The 19,633-nt window shown below is 44.2% G+C and overlaps 20 non-coding genes across 20 annotated transcripts; all 20 read left to right on the top strand.

The window, feature by feature from the left end:
- Nucleotides 1–981: 981 nt before the first annotated feature.
- On the top strand, nt 982–1,053 carry trnaa-agc. Its single transcript has one exon. It is a non-coding gene; the product is annotated as a tRNA-Ala (tRNA).
- Nucleotides 1,054–3,386: 2,333 nt separating this feature from the next.
- Nucleotides 3,387–3,458, top strand: trnag-gcc. Its single transcript has one exon. It is a non-coding gene; the product is annotated as a tRNA-Gly (tRNA).
- Nucleotides 3,459–3,990: 532 nt separating this feature from the next.
- On the top strand, nt 3,991–4,062 carry trnad-guc. Its single transcript has one exon. It is a non-coding gene; the product is annotated as a tRNA-Asp (tRNA).
- Nucleotides 4,063–4,182: 120 nt separating this feature from the next.
- On the top strand, nt 4,183–4,253 carry trnag-gcc. The gene has a single exon. It is a non-coding gene; the product is annotated as a tRNA-Gly (tRNA).
- A 532-nt stretch (nt 4,254–4,785) lies between these two features.
- Nucleotides 4,786–4,857, top strand: trnad-guc. The gene has a single exon. It is a non-coding gene; the product is annotated as a tRNA-Asp (tRNA).
- A 120-nt stretch (nt 4,858–4,977) lies between these two features.
- Nucleotides 4,978–5,048, top strand: trnag-gcc. The gene has a single exon. It is a non-coding gene; the product is annotated as a tRNA-Gly (tRNA).
- A 532-nt stretch (nt 5,049–5,580) lies between these two features.
- On the top strand, nt 5,581–5,652 carry trnad-guc. Its single transcript has one exon. It is a non-coding gene; the product is annotated as a tRNA-Asp (tRNA).
- A 120-nt stretch (nt 5,653–5,772) lies between these two features.
- On the top strand, nt 5,773–5,843 carry trnag-gcc. The gene has a single exon. It is a non-coding gene; the product is annotated as a tRNA-Gly (tRNA).
- Nucleotides 5,844–6,375: 532 nt separating this feature from the next.
- Nucleotides 6,376–6,447, top strand: trnad-guc. Its single transcript has one exon. It is a non-coding gene; the product is annotated as a tRNA-Asp (tRNA).
- A 6,309-nt stretch (nt 6,448–12,756) lies between these two features.
- On the top strand, nt 12,757–12,828 carry trnad-guc. The gene has a single exon. It is a non-coding gene; the product is annotated as a tRNA-Asp (tRNA).
- Nucleotides 12,829–12,949: 121 nt separating this feature from the next.
- Nucleotides 12,950–13,020, top strand: trnag-gcc. Its single transcript has one exon. It is a non-coding gene; the product is annotated as a tRNA-Gly (tRNA).
- Nucleotides 13,021–13,551: 531 nt separating this feature from the next.
- Nucleotides 13,552–13,623, top strand: trnad-guc. Its single transcript has one exon. It is a non-coding gene; the product is annotated as a tRNA-Asp (tRNA).
- A 121-nt stretch (nt 13,624–13,744) lies between these two features.
- trnag-gcc lies at nt 13,745–13,815 on the top strand. Its single transcript has one exon. It is a non-coding gene; the product is annotated as a tRNA-Gly (tRNA).
- Nucleotides 13,816–14,541: 726 nt separating this feature from the next.
- On the top strand, nt 14,542–14,612 carry trnag-gcc. Its single transcript has one exon. It is a non-coding gene; the product is annotated as a tRNA-Gly (tRNA).
- A 1,362-nt stretch (nt 14,613–15,974) lies between these two features.
- On the top strand, nt 15,975–16,046 carry trnad-guc. Its single transcript has one exon. It is a non-coding gene; the product is annotated as a tRNA-Asp (tRNA).
- Nucleotides 16,047–16,167: 121 nt separating this feature from the next.
- Nucleotides 16,168–16,238, top strand: trnag-gcc. The gene has a single exon. It is a non-coding gene; the product is annotated as a tRNA-Gly (tRNA).
- Nucleotides 16,239–18,368: 2,130 nt separating this feature from the next.
- trnad-guc lies at nt 18,369–18,440 on the top strand. Its single transcript has one exon. It is a non-coding gene; the product is annotated as a tRNA-Asp (tRNA).
- A 120-nt stretch (nt 18,441–18,560) lies between these two features.
- On the top strand, nt 18,561–18,631 carry trnag-gcc. The gene has a single exon. It is a non-coding gene; the product is annotated as a tRNA-Gly (tRNA).
- Nucleotides 18,632–19,163: 532 nt separating this feature from the next.
- trnad-guc lies at nt 19,164–19,235 on the top strand. Its single transcript has one exon. It is a non-coding gene; the product is annotated as a tRNA-Asp (tRNA).
- A 120-nt stretch (nt 19,236–19,355) lies between these two features.
- trnag-gcc lies at nt 19,356–19,426 on the top strand. The gene has a single exon. It is a non-coding gene; the product is annotated as a tRNA-Gly (tRNA).
- Nucleotides 19,427–19,633: the final 207 nt, after the last annotated feature.

Below are 19,633 nucleotides of genomic sequence, written 5' to 3' on the forward strand. Positions count from 1 at the left end.
AGTATAGTGGTGAGTATCCCCGCCTGTCACGCCGGGAGACCGGGGTTCAATTCCCCCGACGGGGAGAAAGTACTGCTCTTTTTTTAGGGTGAACAATGTTGTTGAGCCCACAAAGTGGAACATATTCTTGGAAAAAAAGCTTTATGATACAATTTCCTGCCTTTGAGGTTTAACTCAGCCTTCCAAGGCATTGGTTGTTCAGGTGGTAGAATTCTCGCCTGCCACGCGGGAGGCCCGGGTTCGATTCCCGGCCAATGCAGGAAGTTTGAACATGTCATTTCGACAAGTATGGCAAACCCTGAGGAGGAAATCTGTGTTAGATTGCCAGGCAAACAGAAATCTCTGGTCTTGGTCGAATTCTCAACTGACTCTTGAAAAATAAGACTTTGAACATTTACTCATTCTCAGTAGACTTTGGTGAATCCATTGCAGATTTCCAGTGTGTGAGGTGATTAACTTTTTGCAAGGCTTTAGTTGTTAAATGGGAAAGAGTAACCAACTTGTCAGTGACAACTGTCTTGAGTTGGCATTTGTGACAATGTCCTGGATTACCACAAACGCCTCACCTGCAAACTAGTATTGTGTGGCTTGTGAGCGGTATAGAGCAAAATCGATTACATGTACGTGTTTGTGAGAGTCTCAGCTTTCCATAGCTGGGTCATAGTAGTTCCTAGCTCTCAACCATTCAGTCTCTACAGATATTTTGTTAGAAGGGTTTAAGCCCAAAATTCCCAAATTTTAGGGTTAGTACCAATGCTCCACGTTTTTTCAAAGTTCCAACCCACCTGCTCCTCGTTAGTTATAGTGGTGAGTATCCCCGCCTGTCACGCGGAGACCGGGGTTCAATTCCCCGACGGGGAGAAAGTACTTCTCTTTTTTTTAGGGTGAACAATGTTGTTGCGCCCACAACGTGGAACATATTCTTGGAAAAAAAGCTTTATGATACAATTTCCTGCCTTTGAGGTTAACTCAGCCTTCAAGGCATTGGTTGTTCAGTGGTAGAAATTCTCGCCTAGCACGCGGGAGGCCCGGGTTCGATTCCCGGCCAATGCAGGAAGTTTTGAACATGTCATTTCGACAAGTATGCAAACCCCTGAGGAGGAAATCTGTGTTAGATTGCCAGGCAAACAGAAATCTCTGGTCTTGGTCGAATTCTCAACTGACTCTGAAAATAAGACTTTGAACATTTACTCATTCTCAGTAGACTTTGGTGAATCCATTGCAGATTTCAGTGTGTGAGGTGATTAACTTTTTGCAAGGCTTTAGTTGTTAAATGGGAAAGAGTAACCAACTTGTCAGTGACAACTGTCTTGAGTTTGGCATTTGTGACAATGTCCTGGGATTACCCACAAACGGCCTCACCTGCAAAACTAGTATTGTGTGGCTTGTGAGCGGTATAGAGCAAAATCGATTACATGTACGTGTTTGTGAGAGTCTCAGCTTTCCATAGCTGGGTCATAGTAGTTCCTAGCTCCAACCATTCAGTCTCTACAGATATTTTTGTTAGAAGGGTTTAAGCCCAAAATTCCAAATTTAGGGTTAGTACCAATGCTCCACGTTTTTTCAAAGTTCCAACCCACCTGCTCCTCGTTAGTATAGTGGTGAGTATCCCCCGCCTGTCACGCCGGGAGACCGTGGGTTCAATTCCCCCGACGGGGAGAAAGTACTGCTCTTTTTTTTAGGGTGAACAATGTTGTTGAGCCCACAAAGTGGAACATATTCTTGGAAAAAAAGCTTTATGATACAATTTCCTGCCTTTGAGGTTAACTCAGCCTTCCAAGGCATTGGTGTTACAGTGGTAGAATTCTCGCCTGCCACGCGGGAGGCCCGGGTTCGATTCCCGGCCAATGCAGGAAGTTTTGAACATGTCATTTCGACAAGTATGCAAACCCCTGAGGAGGAAATCTGTGTTAGATTGCCAGGCAAACAGAAATCTCTGGTCTTGGTCGAATTCTCAACTGACTCTTGAAAAATAAGACTTTGAACATTTACTCATTCTCAGTAGACTTTGGTGAATCCATTGCAGATTTCCAGGTGTGTGAGGTGATTAACTTTTTGCAAGGCTTTAGTTGTTAAATGGGAAAGAGTAACCAACTTGTCCGTGACAACTGTCCTTGAGTTTGGCATTTGTGACAATGTCCTGGGATTACCCACAAACGCCTCACCTGCAAACTAGTATTGTGTGGCTTGTGAGCGGTATAGAGCAAAATCGATTTACATGTACGTGTTTGTGAGAGTCTCAGCTTTCCATAGCTGGGTCATAGTAGTTCCTAGCTCCAACCATTCAGTCTCTACAGATATTTTTGTTAGAAGGGTTTAAGCCCAAAATTCCAAATTTAGGGTTAGTACCAATGCTCCACGTTTTTTTCAAAGTTCCAACCCACCTGCTCCTCGTTAGTATAGTGGTGATGTATCCCCGCCTGTCACGCCGGAGGACCGGGGTTCAATTCCCCGACGGGGGAGAAAGTACTGCTCCTTTTTTTAGGGTGAACAATGTTGTTGAGCCCACAAAGTGGAACATATTCTTGGAAAAAAAGCTTTATGATACAATTTCCTGCCTTTGAGGTTTAACTCAGCCTTCCAAGGCATTGGTTGTTCAGTGGTAGAATTCTCGCCTGCCACGCGGGAGGCCCGGTGTTCGATTCCCGGCCAATGCAGGAAGTTTTGAACATGTCATTTCGACAAGTATGCAAACCCCTGAGGAGGAAATCTGTGTTAGATTGCCAGGCAAACAGAAATCTCTGGGTCTTGGTCGAATTCTCAACTGACTCTTGAAAAATAAGACTTTGAACATTTACTCATTCTCAGTAGACTTTGGTGAATCCATTGCAGATTTCCAGTGTGTGAGGTGATTAACTTTTTGCAAGGCTTTAGTTGTTAAATGGGAAAGAGTAACCAACTTGTCAGTGACAACTGTCTTGAGTTTGGCATTTGTGACAATGTCCTGGGATTACCCACAAACGCCTCACCTGCAAACTAGTATTGTGTGGCTTTGTGAGCGGTATAGAGCAAAATCGATTACATGTACGTTGTTTGTGAGAGTCCTCAGCTTTCCATAGCGGGGTCATAGTAGTTCCTAGCTCCAACCATTCAGTCTCTACAGATATTTTTGTTAGAAGGGTTTAAGCCCAAAATTCCAAATTTAGGGTTAGTACCAATGCTCCACGTTTTTTCAAAGTTTCCAACCCACCTGCTCCTCGTTAGTATAGTGGTGAGTATCCCCGCCTGTCACGCCGGAGACCGGGGTTCAATTCCCCGACGGGGAGAAAGTACTGCTCTTTTTTTAGGGTGAACAATGTTGTTGAGCCCACAAAGTGGAACATATTCTTGGAAAAAAAGCTTTATGATACAATTTCCTGCCTTTGAGGTTAACTCAGCCTTCCAAGGCATTGGTTGGTTCAGTGGTAGAATTCTCGCCTGCCACGCGGGAGGCCCGGGTTCGATTCCCGGCCAATGCAGGAAGTTTTGAAACATGTCCATTTCGACAAGTATGCAAACCCCTGAGGAGGAAATCTGTGTTAGATTGCCAGGCAAACAGAAATCTCTGGTCTTGGTCGAATTCTCAACTGACTCTTGAAAAATAAGACTTTGAACATTTACTCATTCTCAGTAGACTTTGGTTGAATCCATTGCAGATTTCCAGTGTGTGAGGTGATTAACTTTTTGCAAGGCTTTAGTTGTTAAATGGAAAGAGTAACCAACTTGTCAGTGACAACTGTCTTGAGTTTGGCATTGTGACAATGTCCTGGGATTACCCACAAACGCCTCACCTGCAAACTAGTATTGTGTGGCTTGTGAGCGGTATAGAGCAAATCGATTACATGTACGTGTTTGTGAGAGTCTCAGCTTTCCATAGCTGGGTCATAGTAGTTCCTAGCTCCAACCATTCAGTCTCTACAGATATTTTTGTTAGAAGGGTTTAAGCCCAAAATTCCAAATTTAGGGTTAGTACCAATGCTCCACGTTTTTTCAAAGTTCCAACCCACCTGCTCCTCGTTAGTATAGTGGTGAGTATCCCCGCCTGTCACGCGGGAGACCGGGGTTCAATTCCCCGACGGGGAGAAAGTACTGCTCTTTTTTTAGGGTGAACAATGTTGTTGAGCCCACAAAGTGGAACATATTCTTGGAAAAAAAGCTTTATGATACAATTTCCTGCCTTTGAGGTTAACTCAGCCTTCCAAGGCATTGGTTGTTCAGTGGTAGAATTCTCGCCTGCCACGCGGGAGGCCCGGGTTCGATTCCCGGCCAATGCAGGAAGTTTTGAACATGTCATTTCGACAAGTATGCAAACCCCTGAGGAGGAAATCTGTGTTAGATTGCCAGGCAAACAGAAATCTCTGGTCTTGGTCGAATTCTCAACTGACTCTTGAAAAATAAGACTTTGAACATTTACTCATTCTCAGTAGACTTTGGTGAATCCATTGCAGATTTCCAGTGTGTGAGGTGATTAACTTTTTGCAAGGCTTTAGTTGTTAAATGGGAAAGAGTAACCAACTTGTCAGTGACAACTGTCTTGAGTTTGGCATTTGTGACAATGTCCTGGGATTACCCACAAACGCCTCACCTGCAAACTAGTATTGTGTGGCTTGTGAGCGGTATAGAGCAAAATCGATTACATGTACGTGTTTGTGAGAGTCTCAGCTTTCCATAGCTGGGTCATAGTAGTTCCTAGCTCCAACCATTCAGTCTCTACAGATATTTTTGTTAGAAGGGTTTAAGCCCAACATTCCAAATTTAGGGTTAGTACCAATGCTCCACGTTTTTTCAAAGTTCCAACCCACCTGCTCCTCGTTAGTATAGTGGTGAGTATCCCCGCCTGTCACGCGGGAGACCGGGGTTCAATTCCCCGACGGGGAGAAAGTACTGCTCTTTTTTTAGGGTGAACAATGTTGTTGAGCCCACAAAGTGGAACATATTCTTGGAAAAAAAGCTTTATGATACAATTTCCTGCCTTTGAGGTTAACTCAGCCTTCCAAGGCATTGGTTGTTCAGTGGTAGAATTCTCGCCTGCCACGCGGGAGGCCCGGGTTCGATTCCCGGCCAATGCAGGAAGTTTTGAACATGTCATTTCGACAAGTATGCAAACCCCTGAGGAGGAAATCTGTGTTAGATTGCCAGGCAAACAGAAATCTCTGGTCTTGGTCGAATTCTCAACTGACTCTTGAAAAATAAGACTTTGAACATTTACTCATTCTCAGTAGACTTTGGTGAATCCATTGCAGATTTCCAGTGTGTGAGGTGATTAACTTTTTGCAAGGCTTTAGTTGTTAAATGGGAAAGAGTAACCAACTTGTCAGTGACAACTGTCTTGAGTTTGGCATTTGTGACAATGTCCTGGGATTACCCACAAACGCCTCACCTGCAAACTAGTATTGTGTGGCTTGTGAGCGGTATAGAGCAAAATCGATTACATGTACGTGTTTGTGAGAGTCTCAGCTTTCCATAGCTGGGTCATAGTAGTTCCTAGCTCCAACCATTCAGTCTCTACAGATATTTTTGTTAGAAGGGTTTAAGCCCAACATTCCAAATTTAGGGTTAGTACCAATGCTCCACGTTTTTTCAAAGTTCCAACCCACCTGCTCCTCGTTAGTATAGTGGTGAGTATCCCCGCCTGTCACGCGGGAGACCGGGGTTCAATTCCCCGACGGGGAGAAAGTACTGCTCTTTTTTTAGGGTGAACAATGTTGTTGAGCCCACAAAGTGGAACATATTCTTGGAAAAAAAGCTTTATGATACAATTTCCTGCCTTTGAGGTTAACTCAGCCTTCCAAGGCATTGGTTGTTCAGTGGTAGAATTCTCGCCTGCCACGCGGGAGGCCCGGGTTCGATTCCCGGCCAATGCAGGAAGTTTTGAACATGTCATTTCGACAAGTATGCAAACCCCTGAGGAGGAAATCTGTGTTAGATTGCCAGGCAAACAGAAATCTCTGGTCTTGGTCGAATTCTCAACTGACTCTTGAAAAATAAGACTTTGAACATTTACTCATTCTCAGTAGACTTTGGTGAATCCATTGCAGATTTCCAGTGTGTGAGGTGATTAACTTTTTGCAAGGCTTTAGTTGTTAAATGGGAAAGAGTAACCAACTTGTCAGTGACAACTGTCTTGAGTTTGGCATTTGTGACAATGTCCTGGGATTACCCACAAACGCCTCACCTGCAAACTAGTATTGTGTGGCTTGTGAGCGGTATAGAGCAAAATCGATTACATGTACGTGTTTGTGAGAGTCTCAGCTTTCCATAGCTGGGTCATAGTAGTTCCTAGCTCCAACCATTCAGTCTCTACAGATATTTTTGTTAGAAGGGTTTAAGCCCAACATTCCAAATTTAGGGTTAGTACCAATGCTCCACGTTTTTTCAAAGTTCCAACCCACCTGCTCCTCGTTAGTATAGTGGTGAGTATCCCCGCCTGTCACGCGGGAGACCGGGGTTCAATTCCCCGACGGGGAGAAAGTACTGCTCTTTTTTTAGGGTGAACAATGTTGTTGAGCCCACAAAGTGGAACATATTCTTGGAAAAAAAGCTTTATGATACAATTTCCTGCCTTTGAGGTGTAACTCAGCCTTCCAAGGCATGGGTTGTCAGTGGTAGAATTCTCGCCTGCCACGCGGGAGGCCGGGTTCGATTCCCGGCCAATGCAGGAAGTTTTGAAACATGTCATTTCGACAAGTATGCAAACCCCTGAGGAGGAAATCTGTGTTAGATTGCCAGGCAAACAGAAATCTCTGGTCTTGGTTCGAATTTCTCAACTGACTCTTGAAAAATAAGACTTTTGAACATTTACTCATTCTCAGTAGACTTTGGTGAATCCATTGCAGATTTCCAGTGTGTGAGGTGATTAACTTTTTGCAAGGCTTTAGTTGTTAAATGGGAAAGAGTAACCAACTTGTCAGTGACAACTGTCTTGAGTTTGGCATTTGTGACAATGTCCTGGGATTACCCACAACGCCTCACCTGCAAACTAGTATTGTGTGGCTTGTGAGCGGTATAGAGCAAAATCGATTACATGTACGTGTTTGTGAGAGTCTCAGCTTTCCATAGCTGGGTCATAGTAGTTCCTAGCTCCAACCATTCAGTCTCTACAGATATTTTTGTTAGAAGGGTTTTAAGCCCAAAATTCCAAATTTAGGGTTAGTACCATGCTCCACGTTTTTTCAAAGTTCCAACCCACCTGCTCCTCGTTAGTATAGTGGTGAGTCATCCCGCCTGTCACGCCGGAGACCGGGGTTCAATTCCACGACGGGGAGAAAGTACTGCTCTTTTTTTTAGGTGTGAACAATGTTGTTGAGCCCACAAAGTGGAACATATTCTTGGAAAAAAAGCTTTATGATACAATTTCCTGCCTTTGAGGTTAACTCAGCCTTCCAAGGCATTGGTTGTTCAGTGGTAGAATTCTCGCCTGCCACGCGGAGGCCCGGGTTCGATTCCCGGCCAATGCAGGAAGTTTGAACATGTCATTTCGACAAGTATGCAAACCCCTGAGGAGGAAATCTGTGTTAGATTGCAGGCAAACAGAAATCTCTGGTCTTGGTCGGAATTCTCAACTGACTCTTGAAAAATAAGACTTTGAACATTTACTCATTCTCAGTAGACTTTGGTGAATCCATTGCAGATTTCCAGTGTGTGAGGTGATTAACTTTTTTGCAAGGCTTTAGTTGTTAAATGGGAAAGAGTAACCAACTTGTCAGTGACAACTGTCTTGAGTTTGGCATTTGTGACAATGTCCTGGGATTACCACAAACGCCTCACCTGCAAACTAGTATTGTGTGGCTTTGTGAGCGGTATAGAGCAAAATCGATTACATGTACGTGTTTGTGAGAGTCTCAGCTTTCCATAGCTGGGTCATAGTAGTTCCTAGCTCCAACCATTCAGTCTCTACAGATATTTTTGTTAGAAGGGTTTAAGCCCAAAATTCCAAATTTAGGGTTAGTACCAATGCTCCACGTTTTTTCAAAGTTCCAACCCACCTGCTCCTCGTTAGTATAGTGGTGAGTATCCCCGCCTGTCACGCGGAGACCGGGGTTCAATTCCCCGACGGGGAGAAAGTACTGCTCTTTTTTTAGGGTGAACAATGTTGTTGAGCCCACAAAGTGGAACATATTCTTGGAAAAAAAGCTTTATGATACAATTTCCTGCCTTTGAGGTTAACTCAGCCCTTCCAAGGCATTGGTTGTTCAGTGGTAGAATTCTCGCCTGCCACGAGGGAGGCCCGGGTTCGATTCCCGGCCAATGCAGGAAGTTTTGAACATGTCATTTCGACAAGTATGCAAACCCCTGAGGAGGAAATCTGTGTTAGATTGCCAGGCAAACAGAAATCTCTGGTCTTGGTCGAATTCTCAACTGACTCTTGAAAATAAGACTTTGAACATTTACCTCATTCTCAGTAGACTTTGGTGAATCCATTGCAGATTTCCAGTGTGTGAGGTGATTAACTTTTTGCAAGGCTTTAGTTGTTAAATGGGAAAGAGTAACCAACTTGTCAGTGACAACTGTCTTGAGTTTGGCATTTGTGACAATGTCCTGGGATTACCCACAAACGCCTCACCTGCAAACTAGTATTGTGTGGCTTGTGAGCGGTATAGAGCAAAATCGATTACATGTACGTGTTTGTGAGAGTCTCAGCTTTCCATAGCTGGGTCATAGTAGTTCCTAGCTCCAACCATTCAGTCTCTACAGATATTTTTGTTAGAAGGGTTTAAGCCCAACATTCCCAAATTTAGGGTTAGTACCAATGCTCCACGTTTTTTCAAAGTTCCAACCCACCTGCTCCTCGTTAGTATAGTGGTGAGTATCCCCGCCTGTCACGCGGGAAGACCGGGGTTCAATTCCCCCGACGGGGAGAAAGTACTGCTCTTTTTTTTTAGGGTGAACAATGTTGTTGAGCCCACAAAGTGGAACATATTCTTGGAAAAAAAGCTTTATGATACAATTTCCTGGCCTTTGAGGTTAACTCAGCCTTCCAAGGCATTGGTTGTTCAGTGGTTAGAATTCTCGCCTGCCACGCGGGAGGCCCGGGTTCGATTCCCGGCCAATGCAGGAAGTTTTGAACATGTCATTTCGACAAGTATGCAAACCCCTGAGGAGGAAATCTGTGTTAGATTGCCAGGCAAACAGAAATCTCTGGTCTTGGTCGAATTCTCAACTGACTCTTGAAAAATAAGACTTTGAACATTTACTCATTCTCAGTAGACTTTGGTGAATCCATTGCAGATTTCCAGTGTGTGAGGTGATTAACTTTTTGCAAGGCTTTAGTTGTTAAATGGGAAAGAGTAACCAACTTGTCAGTGACAACTGTCTTGAGTTTGGCATTTGTGGACAATGTCCTGGATTACCCCACAAACGCCTCACCTGCAAACTAGTATTGTGTGGCTTGTGAGCGGTATAGAGCAAAATCGATTACATGTACGTGTTTGTGAGAGTCTCAGCTTTCCATAGCTGGGTCATAGTAGTTCCTAGCTCCAACCATTCAGTCTCTTACAGATATTTTTGTTAGAAGGGTTTAAGCCCAAAATTCCAAATTTAGGGTTCGTACCAATGCTCCACGTTTTTTCAAAGTTCCAACCCACCTGCTCCTCGTTAGTATAGTGGTGAGTATCCCCGCCTGTCACGCCGGAGACCGGGGTTCAATTCCCCGAGGGGAGAAAGTACTGCTCTTTTTTTAGGGTGAACAATGTTGTTGAGCCCACAAAGTGGAACATATTCTTGGAAAAAAAGCTTTATGATACAATTTCCTGCCTTTGAGGTTAACTCAGCCTTCCAAGGCATTGGTTGTTCAGTGGTAGAATTCTCGCCTGCCACGCGGGAGGCCCGGGTTCGATGCCCGGCCAATGCAGGAAGTTTTGAACATGTCATTTCGACAAGTATTGCAAACCCTGAGGAGGAAATCTGTGTTAGATTGCCAGGCAAACAGAAATCTCTGGTCTTGGTCGAATTCTCAACTGACTCTTTGAAAAATAAGGACTTTGAACATTTACCATTCTCAGTAGACTTTGGTGAATCCATTGCAGATTTCCAGTGTGTGAGGTGATTAACTTTTTGCAAGGCTTTAGTTGTTAAATGGGAAAGAGTAACCAACTTGTCATGACAACTGTCTTGAGTTTGGCATTGTGACAATGTCCTGGGATTACCACAAACGCCTCACCTGCAACTAGTATTGTGTGGCTTGTGAGCGGTATAGAGCAAAATCGATTACATGTACGTGTTTGTGAGAGGTCTCAGCTTTCCATAGCTGGGGTCATAGTAGTTCCTAGCTCCAACCATTCAGTCTCTACAGATATTTTTGTTAGAAGGGTTTAGCCCAAATTCCAAATTTAAGGGTTAGTACCAATGCTCCACGTTTTTCAAAGTTCCAACCCACCTGCTCCTCGTTAGTATAGTGGTGAGTATCCCCGACTGTCACGCGGAGACCGGGGTTCAATCCCGACGGGGAGAAAGTACTTGCTCTTTTTTTAGGGTGAACAATGTTGTTGAGCCCACAAAGTGGAACATATTCTTGGAAAAAAAAGCTTTATGATACATTTCCTGCCTTTGAGGTTAACTCAGCCTTCCAAGGCATTGGTTGTTCAGTGGTAGACATTCCTCTCTTCCGCTCCCTGGCCACGCGGGAGGCCCGGGTTCGATTCCCGGCCAATGCCAGGAGTTTTGAACATGTCATTTCGACAAGTATGCAAACCCCTGAGGAGGAAATCTGTGTTAGATTGCCAGGCAAACAGAAATCTCTGGTCTTGGTCGAATTCTCAACTGACTCTTGAAAAATAAGACTTTGAACATTTACTCATTCTCAGTAGACTTTGGTGAATCCATTGCAGATTTCCAGTGTGTGAGGTGATTAACTTTTTGCAAGGCTTTAGTTGTTAAATGGGAAAGAGTAACCAACTTGTCAGTGACAACTGTCTTGAGTTGGCATTTGTGACAATGTCCTGGGATTACCCACAAACGCCTCACCTGCAAACTAGTATTGTGTGGCTTGTGAGCGGTTATAGAGCAAAATCGATTACATGTACGTGTTTGTGAGAGTCTCAGCTTTCCATAGCTGGGTCATAGTAGTTCCTAGCTCCAACCATTTCAGTCTCTACAGATATTTTTGTTAGAAGGGTTTAAGCCCAACATTCCCAAATTTAGGGTTAGTACCAATGCTCCACGTTTTTTCAAAGTTCCAACCCACCTGCTCCTCGTTAGTATAGTGGTGAGTATCCCCGCCTGTCACGCGGGAGAGACCGGGGTTCAATTCCCCCGACGGGGAGAAAGTACTGCTCTTTTTTTTAGGGTGGAACAATGTTGTTGAGCCCACAAAGGGACATATTTCTTGGAAAAAAGCTTTATGATACAATTTCCTGCCTTTGAGGTATAACTCAGCCTTCCAAGGCATTGGTTGTTCAAGTGGTAGAATTCTCGCCTGCCACGCGGGAGGCCCGGGTTCGATTCCCGGCCCAATGCAGGAAGTTTTGAACATGTCAATTCGACAAGTATGCAAACCCCTGAGGAGGAAATCTGTGTTAGATTGCCAGGCAAACAGAAATCTCTGGTCTGGTCGAATTCTCAACTGACTCTTGAAAAATAAGACTTTGAACATTTACTCATTCTCAGTAGACTTTGGTGAATTCCATTGCAGATTTCCAGTGTGTGAGGTGATTAACTTTTTGCAAGGCTTTAGTTGTTAAATGGGAAAGAGTAACCAACTTGTCAGTGACAACTGTCTTGAGTTTGGCATTTTGTGACAATGTCCTGGGATTACCCCACAAACGCCTCACCTGCAACTAGTATTGTGTGGCTTGTGAGCGGTATAGAGCAAAATCGATTACATGTACGTGTTTGTGAGAGTCTCAGCTTTCCATAGCTGGGTCATAGTAGTTCCTAGCTCCAACCATTCAGTCTCTACAGATATTTTTGTTAGAAGGGTTTAAGCCCAAAATTCCAAATTTAGGGTTAGTACCAATGCTCCACGTTTTTCAAAGTTCCAACCCACCTGCTCCTCGTTAGTATAGTGGTGAGTATCCCCGCCTGTCACGCGGAGACCGGGGTTCAATTCCCCGACGGGGAGAAAGTACTGCTCTTTTTTTAGGGTGAACAATGTTGCTGAGCCCACAAAGTGGAACATATTCTTGGAAAAAAGCTTTATGATACAATTTCCTGCCTTTGAGGTAACTCAGCCTTCCAAGGCATTGGTTGTTCAGTGGTAGAATTCTCGCCTGCCACGCGGAGGCCCGGGTTCGATTCCCGGCCAATGCAGGAAGTTTTGAACATGTCATTTCGACAAGTATGCAAACCCCTGAGGAGGAAATCTGTGTTAGATTGCCAGGCAAACAGAAATCTCTGGTCTTGGTCGAATTCTCAACTGACTCTTGAAAAATAAGACTTTGAACATTTACTCATTCTCAGTAGACTTTGGTGAATCCATTGCAGATTTCCAGTGTGTGAGGTGATTAACTTTTTGCAAGGCTTTAGTTGTTAAATGGGAAAGAGTAACCAACTTGTCAGTGACAACTGTCTTGAGTTTGGCATTTGTGACAATGTCCTGGGATTACCCACAAACGCCTCACCTGCAAACTAGTATTGTGTGGCTTGTGAGCGGTATAGAGCAAAATCGATTACATGTACGTGTTTGTGAGAGTCTCAGCTTTCCATAGCGGGGTCATAGTAGTTCCTAGCTCCAACCATTCAGTCTCTACAGATATTTTTGTTAGAAGGGTTTAAGCCCAACATTCCAAATTTAGGGTTAGTACCAATGCTCCACGTTTTTTCAAGTTCCAACCCACCTGCTCCTCGTTAGTATAGTGGTGAGTATCCCCGCCTGTCACGCGGGAGACCGGGGTTCAATTCCCCGACGGGGAGAAAGTACTGCTCTTTTTTTTAGGGTGAACATATGTTGCTGAGCCCACAAAGTGGAACATATTCTTGGAAAAAAAGCTTTATGATACAATTCCTGCCTTTGAGGTTAACTCAGCCTTCCAAGGCATTGGTTGTTCAGTGGTAGAATTCTCGCCTGCCACGCGGGAGGCCCGGGTTCGATTCCCGGCCAATGCAGGAAGTTTTGAACATGTCATTTCGACAAGTATGCAAACCCTGAGGAGGAAATCTGTGTTAGATTGCCAGGCAAACAGAAATCTCTGGTCTTGGTCGAATTCTCAACTGACTCTTGAAAAATAAGACTTTGAACATTTACTCATTCTCAGTAGACTTTGGTGAATCCATTGCAGATTTCCAGTGTGTGAGGTGATTAACTTTTTGCAAGGCTTTAGTTGTTAAATGGGAAAGAGTAACCAACTTGTCAGTGACAACTGTCTTGAGTTTGGCATTTGTGACAATGTCCTGGGATTACCCACAAACGCCTCACCTGCAAACTAGTATTGTGTGGCTTGTGAGCGGTTATAGAGCAAAATCGATTACATGTACGTGTTTGTGAGAGTCTCAGCTTTCCATAGCTGGGTCATAGTAGTTCCTAGCTCCAACCATTCAGTCTCTACAGATATTTTTGTTAGAAGGGTTAAGCCCAACATTCCAAATTTAGGGTTAGTACCAATGCTCCACGTTTTTTCAAAGTTCCAACCCACCTGCTCCTCGTTAGTATAGTGGTGAGTATCCCCGCCTGTCACGCGGGAGACCGGGGTTCAATTCCCCGACGGGGAGAAAGTACTGCTCTTTTTTTAGGGTGAAACAATGTTGCTGAGCCCACAAAGTGGAACATATTCTTGGAAAAAAAGCTTTATGATACAATTTCCTGCCTTTGAGGTTAACTCAGCCTTCCAAGGCATTGGTTGTTCAGTGGTAGAATTCTCGCCTGCCACGCGGGAGGCCCGGGTTCGATTCCCGGCCAATGCAGGAAGTTTTGAACATGTCATTTCGACAAGTATGCAAACCCCTGAGGAGGAAATCTGTGTTAGATTGCCAGGCAAACAGAAATCTCTGGTCTTGGTCGAATTCTCAACTGACTCTTGAAAAATAAGACTTTGAACATTTACTCATTCTCAGTAGACTTTGGTGAATCCATTGCAGATTTCCAGTGTGTGAGGTGATTAACTTTTTGCAAGGCTTTAGTTTGTTAAATGGGAAAGAGTAACCAACTTGTCAGTGACAACTGTCTTGAGTTTGGCATTTGTGACAATGTCCTGGGATTACCACAAACGCCTCACCTGCAAACTAGTATTGTGTGGCTTGTGAGCGGTATAGAGCAAAATCGATTACATGTACGTGTTTGTGAGAGTCTCAGCTTTCCATAGCTGGGTCATAGTAGTTCCTAGCTCAACCATTCAGTCTCTACAGATATTTTTGTTAGAAGGGTTTAAGCCCAACATTCCAAATTTAGGGTTAGTACCAATGCTCCACGTTTTTTCAAAGTTCCAACCCACCTGCTCCTCGTTAGTATAGTGGTGAGTATCCCCGCCTGTCACTGCGGGGGAGACCGGGTTCAATTCCCCCGACGGGGAGAAAGTACCTGCTCTTTTTTTAGGTGAACAATGTTGCTGAGCCCACAAAGTGGAACATATTCTTGGAAAAAAAGCTTTATGATACAATTTCCTGCCTTTGAGGTTAACTCAGCCTTCCAAGGCATTGGTTGTTCAGTGGTAGAATTCTCGCCTGCCACGCGGGAGGCCCGGGTTCGATTCCCGGCCAATGCAGGAAGTTTTGAACATGTCATTTCGACAAAGTATGCAAACCCCTGAGGAGGAAATCTGTGTTAGATTGCCAGGCAACAGAAATCTCTGGTCTTGGTCGAATTCTCAACTGACTCTTGAAAAATAAGACTTTGAACATTTACTCATTCTCAGTAGACTTTGGTGAATCCATTGCAGATTTCCAGTGTGTGAGGTGATTAACTTTTTGCAAGGCTTTAGTTGTTAATGGGAAAGAGTAACCAACTTGTCAGTGACAACTGTCTTGAGTTTGGCATTTGTGACAATGTCCTGGATTACCCACAAACGCCTCACCTGCAAACTAGTATTGTGTGGCTTGTGAGCGGTATAGAGCAAAAATCGATTACATTGTACGTGTTTGTGAGAGTCTCAGCTTTCCATAGCGGGGTCATAGTAGTCCTAGCTCCAACCATTCAGTCTCTACAGATATTTTTGTTAGAAGGGTTTAAGCCCAACATTCCAAATTTAGGGTTAGTACCAATGCTCCACGTTTTTTCAAAGTTCCAACCCACCTGCTCCTCGTTAGTATAGTGGTGAGTATCCCCGCCTGTCACGCGGGAGACCGGGGTTCAATTCCCCCGACGGGGAGAAAGTACTGCTCTTTTTTAGGGTGAACAATGTTGTTGAGCCCACCAAAGTGGAACATATTCTTGGAAAAAAAGCTTTATTAGATACAATTTCCTGCCTTTGAGGTTAACTCAGCCTTCCAAGGCATTGGTTGTTCAGTGGTAGAATTCTCGCCTGCCACGCGGGAGGCCGGGTTCGATTCCCGGCCAATGCAGGAAGTTTTGAACATGTCATTTCGACAAGTATGCAAACCCCTGAGGAGGAAATCTGTGTTAGATTGCCAGGCAAACAGAAATCTCTGGTCTTGGTCGAATTCTCAACTGACTCTTGAAAATAAGACTTTGAACATTTACTCATTCTCAGTAGACTTTGTGGTGAATCCATTGCAGATTTCCAGTGTGTGAGGTGATTAACTTTTTGCAAGGCTTTAGTTGTTAAATGGGAAAGAGTAACCAACTTGTCAGTGACAACTGTCTTGAGTTTGGCATTTGTGACAATGTCCTGGGATTACCCACAAACGCCTCACCTGCAAACTAGTATTGTGTGGCTTGTGAGCGGTATAGAGCAAAATCGATTACATGTACGTGTTTGTGAGAGTCTCAGCTTTCCATAGCTGGGTCATAGTAGTTCCTAGCTCCAACCATTCAGTCTCTACAGATATTCCTAGCTCCAACCATTCAGTCTCTACAGATATTTTTGTTAGAAGGGTTTAAGCCCAACATTCCAAATTTAGGGTTAGTACCAATGCTCCACGTTTTTTCAAAGTTCCAACCCACCTGCTCCTCGTTAGTATAGTGGTGAGTATCCCCGCCTGTCACGCGGGAGACCGGGGTTCAATTCCCCGACGGGGAGAAAGTACTGCTCTTTTTTTAGGGTGAACAATGTTGTTGAGCCCACAAAGTGGAACATATTCTTGGAAAAAAAAGCTTTATGATACAATTTCCTGCCTTTGAGGTTAACTCAGCCTTCCAAGGCATTGGTTGTTCAGTGGTAGAATTCTCGCCTGCCACGCGGGAGGCCCGGGTTCGATTCCCGGCCAATGCAGGAAGTTTTGAACATGTCATTTCGACAAGTATGCAAACCCCTGAGGAGGAAATCTGTTGTTAGATTGCCAGGCAAACAGAAATCTCTGGTCTTGGTCGAATTCTCAACTGACTCTTGAAAATAAGACTTTGAACATTTACTCATTCTCAGTAGACTTTGGTGAATCCATTTGCAGATTTCCCAGTGTGTGAGGTGATTAACTTTTGCAAGGCTTTAGTTGTTAAATGGGAAAGAGTAACCAACTTGTCAGTGACAACTGTCTTGAGTTTGGCATTTGTGACAATGTCCTGGGATTACCCACAAACGCCTCACCTGCAAACTAGTATTGTGTGGCTTGTGAGCGGTATAGAGCAAAATCGATTACATGTACGTGTTTGTGAGAGTCTCAGCTTTCAATAGCTGGGTCATAGTAGTTCCTAGCTCCAACCATTCAGTCTCTACAGATATTTTTGTTAGAAGGGTTTAAGCCAACATTCCAAATTTAGGGTTAGTACCAATGCTCACGTTTTTTTCAAAGTTCCAACCCACCTGCTCCTCGTTTAGTATAGTGGTGAGTATCCCCGCCTGTCACGCGGGAGACCGGGGTTCAATTCCCCGACGGGAGAAAGTACTGCTCTTTTTTTAGGGTGAAACAATGTTGCTGAGCCACAAAGTGGAACATATTCTTGGAAAAAAAGCTTTATGATACAATTTCCTGCCTTTGAGGTTAAACTCAGCCTTCCAAGGCATTGGTTGTTCAGTGGGTAGAATTCTCGCCTGCCACGCGGGAGGCCCGGGTTCGATTCCCGGCCAATGCAGGAAGTTTTGAACATGTCATTTCGACAAGTATGCAAACCCCTGAGGAGGAAATCTGTGTTAGATTGCCAGGCAAACAGAAATCTCTGGTCTTGGTCGAATTCTCAACTGACCTCTTGAAAAATAAGACTTTGAACATTTACTCATTCTCAGTAGACTTTGGTGAATCCATTGCAGATTTCCAGTGTGTGAGGTGATTAACTTTTTGCAAGGCTTTAGTTGTTAATGGGAAAGAGTAACCAACTTTGTCAGTGACAACTGTCTTGAGTTGGCATTTGTGACAATGTCCTGGGATTACCCACAAACGCCTCACCTGCAAACTAGTTATTGTGTGGCTTGTGAGCGGTTATAGAGCAAAATCGATTACATGTACGTGTTTGTGAGAGTCTCAGCTTTCCATAGCTGGGTCCATAGTAGTTCCTAGCTCCAACCATTCAGTCTCTACAGATATTTTTGTTAGAAGGGTTTAAGCCCCAACATTCCAAATTTAGGGTTAGTACCAATGCTCCACGTTTTTTCAAAGTTCCAACCCACCTGCCTCCTCGTTAGTATAGTGGTGAGTATCCCCGCCTGTCACGCGGAGAGACCGGGGTTCAATTCCCCGACGGGGAGAAAGTACTGCTCTTTTTTTAGGGTGAACAATGTTGCTTGAGCCCACAAAGTGGAACATATTCTTGGAAAAAAAGCTTTATGATACAATTTCCTGCCCTTTGAGGTTAACTCAGCCTTCCAAGGCATTGGTTGTTCAGTGGTAGAATTCTAGCTGCCACGCGGGAGGCCCGGGTTCGATTCCCGGCCAATGCAGGAAGTTTTTTGAACATGTCATTTCGACACGTATGCAAACCCCTGAGGAGGAAATCTGTGGTAGATTAGCCAGGCAAACAGAAATCTCTGGTCTTGGTCGAATTCTCAACTGACTCTTGAAAATAAGACTTTGAACATTTACTCATTCTCAGTAGACTTTGGTGAATCCATTGCAGATTTCCAGTGTGTGAGGTGATTAACTTGTTGCAAGGCTTTAGTTGTTAATGGGAAAGAGTAACAACTTGTCAGTGACAACTGTCTTGAGTTTGGCATTTGTGACAATGTCCTGGATTACCCACAAACGCCCTCACCTGCCAAACTAGTATTTGTGGCTTGTGAGCGGTATAGAGCAAAATCGATCCATGTACGTGTTTGTGAGAGTCTCAGCTTTCCATAAGCTGGGTCATAGTAGTTCTAGCTCCAACCATTCAGTCTCTACAGATATTTTTGTTAGAAGGGTTTAAGCCCAACATTCCAAATTTAGGGTTAGTACCAATGCTCCACGTTTTTTCAAAGTTCCAACCCACCTGCTCCTCGTTAGTATAGTGGTGAGTATCCCCGCCTGTCACGCGGGAGACCGGGGTTCAATTCCCCGACGGGGAGAAAGTACTGCTCTTTTTTTAGGGTGAACAATGTTGTTGAGCCCACAAAGTGGAACATATTCTTGGAAAAAAAGCTTTATGATACAATTTCCTGCCTTTGAGGTTAACTCAGCCTTCCAAGGCATTGGTTGTTCAGTGGTAGAATTCTCGCCTGCCACGCGGGAGGCCCGGGTTCGATTCCCGGCCAATGCAGGAAGTTTTGAACATGTCATTTCGACAAGTATGCAAACCCCTGAGGAGGAAATCTGTGTTAGATTGCCAGGCAAACAGAAATCTCTGGTCTTGGTCGAATTCTCAACTGACTCTTGAAAAATAAGACTTTGAACATTTACTCATTCTCAGTAGACTTTGGTGAATCCATTGCAGATTTCCAGTGTGTGAGGTGATTAACTTTTTGCAAGGCTTTAGTTGTTAAATGGGAAAGAGTAACCAACTTGTCAGTGACAACTGTCTTGAGTTTGGCATTTGTGACAATGTCCTGGGATTACCCACAAACGCCTCACCTGCAAACTAGTATTGTGTGGCTTGTGAGCGGTATAGAGCAAAATCGATTACATGTACGTGTTTGTGAGAGTCTCAGCTTTCCATAGCTGGGTCATAGTAGTTCCTAGCTCCAACCATTCAGTCTCTACAGATATTTTTGTTAGAAGGGTTTAAGCCCAACATTCCAAATTTAGGGTTAGTACCAATGCTCCACGTTTTTTCAAAGTTCCAACCCACCTGCTCCTCGTTAGTATAGTGGTGAGTATCCCCGCCTGTCACGCGGGAGACCGGGGTTCAATTCCCCGACGGGGAGAAAGTACTGCTCTTTTTTTAGGGTGAACAATGTTGCTGAGCCCACAAAGTGGAACATATTCTTGGAAAAAAAGCTTTATGATACAATTTCCTGCCTTTGAGGTTAACTCAGCCTTCCAAGGCATTGGTTGTTCAGTGGTAGAATTCTCGCCTGCCACGCGGGAGGCCCGGGTTCGATTCCCGGCCAATGCAGGAAGTTTTGAACATGTCATTTCGACAAGTATGCAAACCCCTGAGGAGGAAATCTGTGTTAGATTGCCAGGCAAACAGAAATCTCTGGTCTTGGTCGAATTCTCAACTGACTCTTGAAAAATAAGACTTTGAACATTTACTCATTCTCAGTAGACTTTGGTGAATCCATTGCAGATTTCCAGTGTGTGAGGTGATTAACTTTTTGCA

The sequence above is a fragment of the Oncorhynchus mykiss genome, unplaced genomic scaffold (genome assembly GCF_013265735.2).
Source record: "Oncorhynchus mykiss isolate Arlee unplaced genomic scaffold, USDA_OmykA_1.1 un_scaffold_362, whole genome shotgun sequence".
Classification (NCBI taxonomy): Eukaryota; Metazoa; Chordata; class Actinopteri; order Salmoniformes; family Salmonidae; genus Oncorhynchus; species Oncorhynchus mykiss.